This window comes from Pogona vitticeps, chromosome 1 (genome assembly GCF_051106095.1).
Source record: "Pogona vitticeps strain Pit_001003342236 chromosome 1, PviZW2.1, whole genome shotgun sequence".
Lineage (NCBI taxonomy): Eukaryota > Metazoa > Chordata > Lepidosauria > Squamata > Agamidae > Pogona > Pogona vitticeps.
The window spans coordinates 8,100,852-8,114,089 of NC_135783.1; the positions used below are offsets into that span (position 1 = coordinate 8,100,852).

General features: G+C 41.8%; 1 protein-coding gene and 1 long non-coding RNA gene across 5 annotated transcripts in view; one reads left to right on the top strand and one right to left on the bottom strand.

Annotated features, from left to right (window-relative positions):
• Nucleotides 1-2,548, bottom strand: part of SANBR (SANT and BTB domain regulator of CSR) — a 45,206-nt gene extending 42,658 nt beyond the window's left edge. For 2 of the 4 annotated variants that reach the window (XR_013539395.1, XM_072986995.2), the window contains exon 1: nucleotides 1,396-2,512. The gene's annotated coding sequence lies outside the window, so the exon portion shown is untranslated. Of the gene's footprint in view, nucleotides 1-1,221 lie in introns of all 4 variants that reach the window. The other 2 variants (XM_072986993.2, XM_072986996.2) reach the window with 2 other exon arrangements.
• Nucleotides 2,549-4,670: 2,122 nt separating this feature from the next.
• On the top strand, nucleotides 4,671-12,206 carry LOC110069814 (uncharacterized). The gene is made up of 6 exons (XR_012082870.2): nucleotides 4,671-4,945; nucleotides 6,690-6,821; nucleotides 9,284-9,442; nucleotides 9,624-9,739; nucleotides 10,889-10,990; nucleotides 11,994-12,206. It is a non-coding gene; the product is annotated as an uncharacterized LOC110069814 (long non-coding RNA).
• The last annotated feature ends 1,032 nt before the right edge of the window (nucleotides 12,207-13,238 follow it).

A 13,238-nucleotide genomic window follows, 5' to 3' on the forward strand; every position in this document is an offset into this window, starting at 1 on the left:
ATTAAATCTTTCAACCCATGTGACCATTTATCAATGAATTAAGGAATCCCCCAAATCCTTATCAGGCGGTAATAAATAACACTCAAGTCCATAACCATCATTGTCAGCACTCCTGAATGGTAATATACAGCAGTACAGAATTTTAAGACTCAACAGGCATATAGGTGGTGGTTCTTCACAAACAGCAGAAACAAGACCAGAAAAAAAGCCTACATGTGCCAATTGTCAAATCCTCCTTCAAGAAAAGTCTAGTCTAATTGAAAACGAGTATGTTTTGAAACAAAACTTTCAAACAAAGCCCTTTGCTTTATTTATCAAAGTTAATTCTAAGTTGGAATATACTATTTCAAATAATCCTCCCATTAAAAACAAAGGTTTAGACACAAAATATTATCACCTCCATCTTTCTAAAGTATCAACCGTTAAAGCCTCTACCACTCAGAGACACAGAATAGTTACATGTCCTAAAATAACCATTACAAAAATAAGCAGGCATGGGAAAAAGTAACTATCAGGAGGCTAGATGGGTGAGTTGGGTGGAGTCTTTAAGATGCAGTTGGTTCTTCCCATTTATATCAAAGTCAAATAATTTCATTTATATCAAAGCCAAATAATTTTATATGTATATGTTGTTGTATTTCTGCATGTTTGGAAGCCGCCTAGAGTGGTTGTTTTGACCAGATAGGCGGGGTATGTATAAATAAATAAATAAATAAATAAATAAATAAATAAATAAACTGGCTCAAACTGTTCTGTGAACAACAAGCATTTCCACCCAAACAGCTCCAGGAAAGGAGGTAGAAAATTTCCCACTTAAAGATCTCTCCTCTTCTTATGGTGAAAACAGAAAGCTACTCTACTAAATACAGAAACAATGAAAACATACATAAAGCTTTAAGGAAAGGCAGCCTGAATTATTTTGAAAATAAACCTCTTTCTCTTTTGTTCAGATTAGAATTATTCTGATCAGATAGAGTAAGTGTTTTTTTGAAATTATTTTTTCTTTTAAAACTAGGTCATTGTTAGTTAAAAACCTTACACACTAAAAACAAAAAGGAGACACTTCACAGAAGAAACTAAGATTATAATGTAAAAACATTCTGAAACTATTCTGAGAAAGACATTATCTTATTTTAAAAAATTGAGATTATTCTCAGATTATTCTGAGAAAGAAATTCTCTTGTCCCATCACCGCTTGGCAGCACAACCTGTCCTACTCACCACCAGCTTTTAAAAACCGCAACGACCGCCTTCCTGAACGCAGAGCCTTTGGGCTGTGAAATCTCAGGTCTTTCCTGAATTTCTGATCAGCTCAAACCCTTTGACGGACCACGGAGATTTGGGAACGCAGAAAGGAAAGAGGGAAAGCAGGAAAGAACAAGGAGTGCCAGTTACCTGAAAAGAGCCTCCAGAAAAAAGAAAAAAAAGTGTAAGGTAAAAAACCCTGGATTCAAAATGCAGCCAAAGCGTCTCTGGACTGACAGCCCAAAAAAGGAGCAGCGTGGAGAGAGCAAGGAGCAAACGGACGTATCCTGAAGGGAGACAAAGAACCAGAAAGTCGGGTCAGCTCCATCCCAGAGCCTCGATGAGCTCCCTTCAACTCTGCCTCTGGAAAGGGAAGAAAAGAAAAAGGAAATTAGCAAATTTGCAACCTACACTGAACATGGCACTGCCCATCTACCCATGAGATCAACTCTGATGCCTCCTTTCCAGCCTCCCACCATGTATGCACCCACCCATCCCCACCCCTCTCTGTGGAGGACCAGAAAAGCAGGAGGCACATGATCATCATCATCATCATCCTTCCAGCCACAAAGTGGGGGGGTGGGGGGAGAATCTCTTTCTCTTCCCCTTCCTGGAAATATCTCTGTTCAATCATGCTTCTTTCCATTGAGAGGGCCAGACTTTTTTCCATTGTTGCTGTTGCTGGTGATGGTCATCATCATCATCATCATCCTTGGAGCCTCAACCTTGACCAGCAGCAGTCCTGGAGGATGCTTCGGCGCAGACAAGACTCTCTTAAAAGTGAGTTGTTGTTGTTGCAACAACAGAAAACAACTCCAACTCACAGGATTTGGCTGAACTTGGGGACCCCTCAGAACTAACACTCTCACCCCCCCCAAAAAAAAGAGAGGGGGAAGGGCTGATCTCTGAGGAATTAAAATTCTTCAGCCCTCTCATTAAAATAAGAATATTAACAACCATGTCAGCCACATGTCTTTTCAGCATATTTTTTTTGGGCCAGGAAATCTGCAATCCAGACAATTTTAATAGTAATTTTAAAACACATACACAATGAGTTTAAAAAAATAAATAAATTATTTCATACATAGACTGGCAGCCAAGCAAACTGGGGGGGGGGGGGGGAGAGAATAAAAAGTATCAAAGTGGGGATCAATGGGGAAATCTCCTAATTGTCCCATGATATTTCCTTTTATGGAGGAGGATCGGCATTGTTCTCATCATCATCCTTGCCACCTTATCTCTCCCACCTGCTCCAACAGCCCCTCTCGCTCTCTTTCCTTCCACCACCCTTTTAATAGAAAAAAAAGGGAGGGGAAGGAGAGGGCGGGACAAGCGCTCCGCCACTCACTCTCCGCTCTGCCAATCCCCGTGCGGCGGCCCTCTGAGCCCCACCTACCCCGCGTCCAAACCAGCCAATGGCCGGGCCGGAAGGCCGAGGGGAGGGGCGCTCGTCCTCCTTTCTCGCTTTGTCGCAGTGCAGCGGCCTTCTGGCCGCGCCGCCGCCCGCTTTCCTCCGCACCGCCGTTCGGCCCCGCCCCTCCGCGTCTGGTCGCCTAGCAACCGGAGGAAATTGGGCCTAGCGCCACGTCCTCGGCGGGCGAGCCTCGGAGCCGGGTGGGCCTCTTCGGAGGGGCGCACCGGGAAGGCGGCGGTGTGAAGAAGGTATTGTGGGGAAGGAGGCAACCCCCGTACACACGACCCGAGCCGGGTACGCACTCCGTCCTGGCGTCCCCAGCCGCGACCAACCGCCTCCCTCCGGCGTGACGTCACGCAGAGGCCAACCGTCGTGCTTTGACGTCACTTTAAAACTGTATTTCGAATTCGGGGCCTGGCTAGGGAAATCCGAGGTCCAGCCACTGCGAGGCGGTGGATCATGCCCCTTCATTTTTGGGCCGGCCGCTCAATCCCAGCCAGGCCAACCTCGCAGGGTTGCGAGGAGGAGAGGGAGGAGTGCGCATGCGCACTGGAGGCGGCGGGAGGAAAAAAAAGTAACTTTAGGGATTGATTACATTTAAAAACAAAATAAAGGACACCCAGAACTTCACATTTAGAAATAAGTAAAAACAATTTTGTTTACCTCTCTTGGCGCTGGTATGGCCAAAAATACCACCCTCCTTTTAAACCATAATTCTATTTTTTACAGTTTCTAGAGAAAATATTATTGATGTATTTATTTTTTTAAATATTTATACCCTGCCTTCCTCCTCAGAAGGACCTAAGGAACCTGCACTATGAAGATAAACAAAAAGATTTATACAAAAATCAGTTTTTTAAATGTGTGTTTTTTGTTTTTAAAAAAAATACGATCTCATTTTAGGCAGCCGTTAGTGTCAGCAGGAAAAAACTTCCTTGAAGAGAAAAGTCTTTGCCTGTCCGTGGAAGGACAGTAAAAACTCTGGCCTCCCATGGGAAGGATTTCCACACCTGACACGGGAACAGTGTCAGAGAAAGACCCTTGTCATGTCCCTTCCAAAGGCACCTTGGGGGATGGTGGGACCAAAAGAGAAAGGCCTCCACTGATGGTCTTAAAACCTGGGCAGGCTCGTGTTGAATATGTCTAGTTGGGTCTGAGCTGGCCCATGGAGGCACTAAACGTTGCTGAGGAAAATCCTTTCTCCTAATCCCAGAAGGACATGAATCATTTACAGTTGCATTCCGGCAAAGGAAAGACATGCTGAGGGATCAGTGATGATGTCCATAGTTCATTTAGCAAAGTGTCATGCTGATGGTTGGGAAGAGAGAGTTCTGCATATCTCAGGGACAAAGGGGTACTGGAGGTCAGTCTGGGCTCGTTCCCATCATGTTTAGGTCAGGGAGTGCTGCCTTCAAATTCTGGGCAAGGTCTTCGTCCTCTCCTGTTCCATGCAACACTACTGCTCTGTTCCTAGTAATACGCTCTCATGCCCCTTTTTTTGTCTCATCAACTAGCACTTACAGTCTCAGTAACTCACTGGTAAGAGAAAGAATAAAAGGTTTCATTTACTCACAGTTGAACAGATGAAAACAGCGTACTGAGCAAAAATGACTGTTTACCATGTCAGGCCTCAATAGACTCACAGCCTGCTTCTTGAAGACTACTGCTCTAACTGCTAGTTGCCAGCAGACTAAAAGAGAGGAAGGAAGATTTTTAAGCAGAGAAGTGTAGCTCCCTTTGAAATCAGACGCAGGGAAGGAACAATTGGTTACTGCTGGATTGATTGACAATCACTCTAGCCCAGAAAGGTCCTTTCCAACCTATTAGAGGCAGCATGCAAGGTTGAAATAACTCCAACAGAAACAAACCAAATAGTGCTTGGGAATCCATGTGTCTTCTGTTCCTGATTACCCAGATTCAAACTGACACCCTAGGCTTCACTCTCTTCATTTGTTGTGCTAAAAGGAATGGCTGAAATATAGAGGATTTATGTATCCATTTATTACTCCAGATTATCTCCAGGTTAAATTTTTCCAGCCGGTTTTTTATAAAGCCTGACAACTTTCAGCCACAGAAGTAATGAATCATGCAGTGTCCCAACCTCTGAAAAGAAATGTGTGTGCTGTTAATGCTCCTGAACCATTCCGTATGCATATTGCTATCAAGCCAACGGTTCCACCATGTGTTATTGGTGTGGCAGCTGGATTTCAAGAAACAAGGTCATCCATAAAAGTTGGAAGCGAGCCTATGATGGACAGAAAAGCTCATATCAGTAAATCTTTTCAGGTAGGTAATTGTTCTTCGCCATTTAGAATCTAAGTGTTGTTGGTTGGTTGTTAAGTCGTGTCCGACCCTTCGTGACCCCGTGGACCCGAGCACGCCAGGCCCTCCTGTCTTCTGCTGCCTCCCGGAGTTGGGTCAAATTCACACTGTCCAGCCATCTCAACCTCTGTCATCCCCTTCTCCTCTTGCCTTCACATTTTCCCAACATCAGGGTCTTTTCCAGGGAGTCTTCTCTTCTCATGAGATGGCCAAAGTATTGTAGCCTCAGCTTCAGCATCTGTCCTTCCAGTGAGCACTCAGGGTTGATTTCCTTCAGAATGGATAAGTTTGTTCTCCTTGCAGTCCGGGGGACTCTCAAGAGCCTCCTCCAGCACCACAATTCAAAAGCATCAATTCTTCGGTGCTCCTACTTTAGAATCTAAGTACAAATTAATTAATATGTATATGTGGATAGAGAAATAGAGACCATCATATCCTAGTGAATGCAAAACTGAAATACTGTAGATGGCCCAGCTCAAGGTAAAATCAACTGAATGTGATGTTTGTAATGATGCATATTCATTTGAATGCTCTGACACATAGCTGCAGTTTTATATTTCATTACTAACAAGTCACAGGTCTGAAAAAACACAGATTGGGAAGGAACTCTGCTATTTGAGAACAGCATCATGTGGATACAGCATAACAAATGAAAAATCAGAAAAGTTGTGGTTCTAGACAAGAGCCAGCATGAAATTATTCTTCCAGTTCAATCCTGTAATAATTAAATGTGGTCAGAAGAAAAATTATGGTAAATTTTCTAGTCCCTGAGATTAACCTGCCTGCCATATTCTGGACCTCCTGGTGCTTCTGTACCATTTTCAAGGGAAGGCCCACAATAGAGAGCATTGTGCTAATCAATGACTGAGTTGCCCTCCTCCTTTTTTGACGCATCGCTATGGCTACAGTTTTTTGGTTTTTTTGTTGTTGTTTTTTTTTTGCACAATCCAGAGTGCTCCTAATTATCCTGTTCTGTATCTTGTGCAGGTGGCTAGTTTGCAGCAAAATAGAGCTATGGGCGGAGTTAACCGAGACGATAGCCCTGTGATGTGTTTGGTAGATGGTGGCACTGAAATCCCTTTGTCATCCCTGACAACGAACACCCCCTTCCTCTATTTTCATCTACTCTACCATTTAATTTTTTAAAATATTTTCCTATTGCTGTAGCGCTATTCTAGATAAACAAGACGCATTAGTGGTATTATATATGCTATGCTAGGTAGATGTATTGCTCTTTTGCTATGTCACTTTATTTAACAAACAATAAAAAAGGGAAGTCATCCCAACCCACTGAATGTCAGCCACAGGAAAAGACAGGGAAGGGTCCAGGAAGGGGAGGGTCACATGGGATTGAACCAAAGATCTGTCTGGACCCTTCTCACAGGAGAAGAAACCTTGATCACTGTGAATGGACGGATCGCTTAAGTGATGGGGGAAATAGATCACACTGAAGATAAGAATCTTTTAAGCATGAAGCAGACTGCTCCAGCATCCTGCGTCTGGATGCAGTTCCAGAGTACACCAGTTTGAATCAAGGAGGTGACTCAGCAACAGCCACAACCATCCACACACACACACCCAATTGATTCAGTCTAATCTAATATGACTTACTACACTAAGCAACAGGATTTTGGCTTCAGTTGGTGTTTTTGTATACTAATAGTATTAACTGTATTAACTGAAGTTCCTTCCTTTTATTTAAAAACAGGAATGCTTAGGTGAAGAGAACGGCTATTTGGGAATGTATAAAACCTTACAGAAGGAAAATCAGCAACTCAAAAAAACACTAAAAGAAAAGGATTTGATTATAACAAGATTAATGAAGATTATAGAAAACCAGGTACTGCAAATTGATGTTTACATCAGTACATTGGGAGAATTTCAATTTCATCTTGAAGGCAAAGGGGGCAAAGTCACAGAGTGCCTGCCACTTTTGCAACAAAGCAAGCTCATGACACCCAGGAGAGGTCATTCAGGGTGGCGTAATTTGACATTTCAGACTGGTTCTTAGGCGTTTGATCTCCTTGTCCCCATGGAGGAAAATCAGCTCTACCAGCTAAATACTGGTGGAGTGCAGTGGACCAATGCAAGCTCTTCTCAGAGCAGCAGAGGGTTGTGTGTTTTGCATTTCCAAAGCCACATCCAGTGCTCCTTACATTAGCTGAAATCCTGTTGCTTTATTGTAGTAATAGTAAGTCATAACTAGAGTACTGTAGTCCCATTGAAGCAGTGTGGATTTGGTGAGTCAGCTTCTCCGTAATTTCCATTAGTTTAAATAGGCCAGCTTTAGCTGTGGCTGGCTTCTTTGTCATATGTCACAACTAGAGTAGACCCATTCAATGCACCTACTGTAGTTGTGACTTGCTACACCAAACAATAGGATTTCAGCCGCTGTCTGCTGATGTTTATGGGGGAAATGCACTAGAAACAGTAGAGAAATTAATTTTAGCATACTCAGCAAACTGCACATGATGTTCAGTCCCAACAAAGATTAGTTTTCTTTGACAGGTGTCATTGGGACAGTTTACTCTCTTAACAGCCAGTAGCTGTTTGATAGGGGTGGGGGCCCAGAAAAGCAGACACTGCCGAAGGGGCAGGAGAAAGTTCCCATTTCAGAGCAGAGCACATTTTCAGTTCCAGAAACCTATAGCATTCTCTAGGCATACCCTGTATACATGCACACCCACAAAAAATGCAAATTATATTTTGAAGATAGTGAAGTAACAGCCAAAGAGTCAAAGTGTCTGCTCAGAATCAACACTGATCACTGTAAGAGTTATTAAGCTAATGTAGGGAAGTGATTTGACTACTGTACATTGTACTGTTAATATTTGTATGTGTGTACATTTTATATATATATATATATATATATATATTGGAAGCCGCCCAGAGTGGTCGGAAGACCAGATGGGCGGGGTATAAATGAAATAAATAAATACATAAATTTATAAATAAATAGCAGTATACCTTACAGTGATAGCAATAAGCACAATTAAATACGTCGGTCAAAATAGTAATTCTTTTGAGAAAGGAACAAATGAAAAATGGATCTGAGGACCAGTGCCTCTGAACATGCAGAAGAACCATCCCAATTTTGATATTAAGTTCTTTTATTTATTTCTTTTTTTAAATTAACACCCAGTGCTATGTATATCTACTCATTAAAATATATTAGTTAGTCTTTAAGGTGCCACATGTTTTTGTCTTTTTTTTTTCTTTCTTTGGATTTTGCCTGATATACTCAAAAGTCAGTCCACTTGAGTTCCACGAGGCTTATTCCAGCATAAGTGCATACAGGATGCATTGCAGCCTAAAAGGGAACTTTTGCTATCCTTGCCCTCAATCAATCTCATTCTAGTCTTAGGTTAATCCACCCGCACCACTCTCAAGAATTACTCTTTCTCAATGGTTGCAATTCAGAGCTGCAACGCAGAGAGCCACTGTGCATTTTGAAAATAGCAAAAGTGAGCACGGAAATTGAATTTTAGGTATTTAAAAACAGATGGGTATGGGAAAGGGGCCAAGTACAGCTCAGGCATTCTAAGATGTAGAGCTCTCTGCCCTTTTAACAATTAAAGAGCAGGGTTACTCTTGACGGGACAAGAACTTGAGCCAAGGAAATGCTGTGGAGCAGCAGGCTTGGTGGCTTAGGCTGGTTGGAGAGAAGGAACCAACTGGTAAAGAAGGGAATGGCAAAGCAGGAGCAGGGAGTGGATTGTTCTTTGTAAATAGGAGGCAGGGCTGGGACGGACCCTTTTGGACCTGGCCAATTAGTGCTATGGTTTCCTACCCCTTCACCATCCCTATAGAATCACATGCCCAAGTGGATTCAGTGTTAAATTGAGGCAATCTGTAATCTATTCAACGGTCCTGGTGAATTTTATGAAACAACTATTTATTTAGAAATGGAACATTTTCTTCAGAAAAAAACAATACTGGAGAATTTCCTGCCCTACATTCCTGCCGCCCACTCATGGGGATTCCTGGACTTGGTTGTGTCAAACTATGGTCTTACATACTCTGGAGCGCCATTCATGGGCAGGTATCAGAGGCAGGTGAGGATCTGTCTCCAGAGCAGCTTGCAGTGTAAAATTTTACCCAAGGGAAATAAATGGGGAAAGGAGAAGGAACTATCAATTAGCAAAACAGTAGGACATGGGTTAGCTTTAACAGGGCATGGGAATGAGGGGTCTGTTCCAAATCTTTCACAGAAAATGTGAGTTTCCAGGAGGAATTTTAAGGCCTTCTGAATAAACCCATTTTTAAAAGTAAATTTCTGCTGAAAAAACTTATTTTAAACAGGTTACCAAGTATAACAAAGCAATTGAATTAGAAAAAGAACATCAGAAAGAGACTGAAAGGCGATTAGAGGAGTCGGAGCGCTTAGTCAAGGAGCAGATCCAGTTGCTAGATGACACCATAAGACATTACACGAAAATCATTCAAGAACAGCACACACAGGTTCGTCAAAATGGCCAATGTAAACAATTTGCATTTCCTGCTTTATTTAAATCTGTAATTATTAGAATTATAGCATGTATATTACCCACTTTAGCAGTCAAGGTATCGTATGGCAAAATTATGTAGCATATATGTATACAGTACTTTCCTATCAATATTTAGTCATTTCTTCCCTGTGCAGCATGCAGAGCTGATATCTGAAATGAAAAAGCAGAATGAGGCTGATATAAGGTGCAGAGAAGAAAAGATTGCCAAGCTGAAACAATACATTTCTGAGACTTTCGAAGAAAAATCCCGGTAAGAGATTAAAAAGTATGCAGCCTGAGAAAGAAATTGCCTCAGCTCCTAGCTTTGCATATGCAGCATCAGTTTGAACATTTAGCTAAGCCGACCATTGTCCCAACTAGCCAGCTGCTTAGAGGGCCTCCGGTCATGTGCACGCTGACCTGAAAATAAGTCCCACTGTAAACAGTAAGATGTACTGTATTTTTTCCGTGTATAAGACGCCCCCATGTATAAGACATCCCCCCCACACTTTTCTAACCCAAAATTAAGAAATCTAAGTGGGGCTTAGCAAATGTAGGGTAAAAGGATAAAAGTGCTGCAGGATGGCTTTGATCCCTGTTTTCTCCCTTTGTGGAGAAAAGGAGGGGGAAAGGGATCAAAGCAATTCCACGACTGCACAGTCATTTTGATCCCTTTCCCCCTTATATAGCCACGGGATTGCTTTGATCCTTTCCACTTCTTTTTGCTAAGTCCCATGGGACTTAGCAAGCAGAGGGGAAAGCAGGGATCTAAGCGATCCTCCAGCACTTTGATCCCTGCTTTCCTTTTGCTAAGACTTAACAGGTGGAGGGAAAGCAGGGATCAAAGCCCTGCAGGATCACTTTGATCCCTGCTTTCCCCTCCACTTGTTTTTCTCCTCAGCTTACTTGCGTTTATAAGACTACCCCTAATTTTTAGTCTAAAGATTTTAGACAAAAGTATAGTCTTATACATGGAAAAATGCGGTATTTCTGAGGAAGGCATGTGTTATATCATAGAATAAGTTGCATAGAAGCCAGCGGGATTGAATCAGATTTACTCTGTGCATGACTGCAAGCTTGGTTGGGTTGTGAGTTGGAGATGCAAACGTAGGCTTCATTCCGAAAGGAGTAAATCTCAAGTTCAATTGAAGAAATATCACCTGCCCTCTTCAGTTGGGGAAGCCTCAAAGATGGTATTACTCTTGGAACTAACTATTCCCACAAATTACACGACCGGAGTATCTTAAGTACATTGGCATTAACTGAATTAACAGAAACAATTGGCACACCTCTTAAACAAATAGTTGAACTGCAGGAGGCCTACCAGATCATGCATGGTAAGTGTTCAGGGTGTGCTGATCGTGTCATGTTTTTGCTATGGGAGAACAACCTCTTGTTGGACCATCTTTTCTCTTTCCAGCGAACATCAACAGCAGATAGATGAACTGATGAGAGAAATAAATAAATTCATGGAGATGTCACACATTCTTAAAACATGAAAAAGAATTGGGCTCAAAAAAAGGTGAGAGAAAAATGACACGTTTGGAAGAACAACAAAAAGTGGACCTTCAGTGATAGATAATTAATAAAGAGAAGGATGGAGAAGATGGCTGCAGAAATAATTGGGGTGTCATATGAGGGAGTAAAGTGATACAGCTATGCTGTGTGGGGAATTCTGGGCATTGTAGTCCAAAAACACAAATCTGCACACTTCTGCTGGGGAGCCCAGCAAACGGGACTACCTTCTTCCCTCTATGACTGTTTACCAGAAGGAAACTATTGGCCCAATAATTTAAGAAGACCAATTTCATTTGGTTGGATGGGAGAAGCAGAAGATGAAAAGGATCGTTGCCCTTTTCTCCATAAGACATCTCATTTCTGATTAATCTCTTTTTTTTGTACTTTGAACTTCAGTGGTTTGGAATTTTATTACTTTTGGATCTTAGAATGTTCATTATTTCATCAAATCTGTAGAGTCAGATAATGAAATCTCAGCCTAACATCATCACCACCATCATAGGCAGCCAGCAACAGTAGATTGTGGTTCCACATGCATGGACACACACACACACACACACACACGCACGCATGCACGCACGCACGCTCAACTCAATGCATGTTAGCTCAGAAGGTATTTTAATTCAAATATCTTGCCATTTTAAAAGAGCAGGGAATTTTCAGTTTAAATACTTATACATTCCTTGCTCTGTGTTGAGAATTAATCCTTCTGCGCTGTGCTAAAGTCTGCCTGAGCAGAGAAATCCAGTTTTAATCTCTGATCCCAATACAGTTTGCAGATTGCCCAGCTAAATCTCAAGATCTAAATGCTGCTACATGAGTTATCGTATAACTGGCTTTCCTTGTGATCTGCTACACACGAGCCGTGAACTCCCCTCACTCCACGGAAGAGAGGGGAAAGCATCCTTACGCATGGGAAATCTCAACAAACCTAGATTAATTTTGAAACCTGTTGCCGTTTTCTTAATGATCCAGTTCCCCACAACCTGCTTTTCTCTTTTTGATAGGAATCTGAAAAGATCAAGAAGTAAATCATATCCCGAGAGATCTTTGAGCGGGTCTGAAAAGAATACTCACCCTACTTCGGTAACTTAACAAAAGCACCAAACACTATATTAATGCATATAAACAGACAAAAGTTTTACATCGTGTCCGATCCCTGCCTGGATTGCTCTGAACTTTATGGAAAGCTAAATTCAAGAAACTGTGTCTGCAGTTCAGATGGTGCGAGATGATGATTCAATCGGCATTGTGACAACTTAAGTAACCCTGGGTTTAGCTCCTTCCACGTACTTATGATATTGGGCCTGTCCACACTGTGAAATTTTGATCCAGCTGTTTCTATTTTAACTCAGGTACCTGTCCTTGAAGGCAGAATAGTGTGTTATTTTGCATCTCAATGAATCGTCCCAAAAAGACTGCACTCCATAGCCCTGTGCCAGAAAGATGCGACCAGCTCTTAAAGGCAAAATATGTATTATTTTAAGTAGAAACACAAGTGGACAAGTTCTTCTTTTTTCTGTGCTAAACAGTGCTATCAGGGAACCATATATCATAACTATATGCCAGTATGGACAGGCTCACTGATAAGTGGGGAAAAATACTATTTTCAGATTACAGTGGGGTCTCTACTTAAGAACGTCCCTACTTAAGAACAATCCAACTTAAGAACAGCTCCATTTGCTAAATTTTGCTTCTACTTGAGAACAGAAATCCAAGATAAGAACAGGAAAAAAACCTTTCCTGCTCTTTTTTAACCTTAGGTCATCTTAGGTTAAAAAAAATTCTCCCCCTAGTGGTAGAGTATGTATTAACCAGCTTTGCATTAGTTCCTATGGGAACTAATGCTTCAATGTACAAACGCACCTCTACATAACAAAAAAACAGCCAGAACAGATTAATTGGTTTTCAGTCCATTCCTATGGGAAATTTTGCTTCAACTTAAGAATGTTTCAACTTAAGAACACCATTCCAAAACGGATTAAGTTCTTAAGTAGAGGTTCCACTGTAGTTTCTATGGACGGAAAAGAGCAGATACGGATTAAATGGTTTTCAATGCATTCCTATGGGAAATGCAGATTCAACATAAGAAGTTTTCAACTTGAGAACCACCTTCCAATACGGATTAAGTTCTTAAGTAGAGACCCCACTGTAGTTGTTAAAAGGAGTTCAGTCATTGCCAAGGATAAAGGTAGGATCACTTGTTCTGGGAGATAACCTATGTATCGACTAGAGATGGGCACAAACTTGTT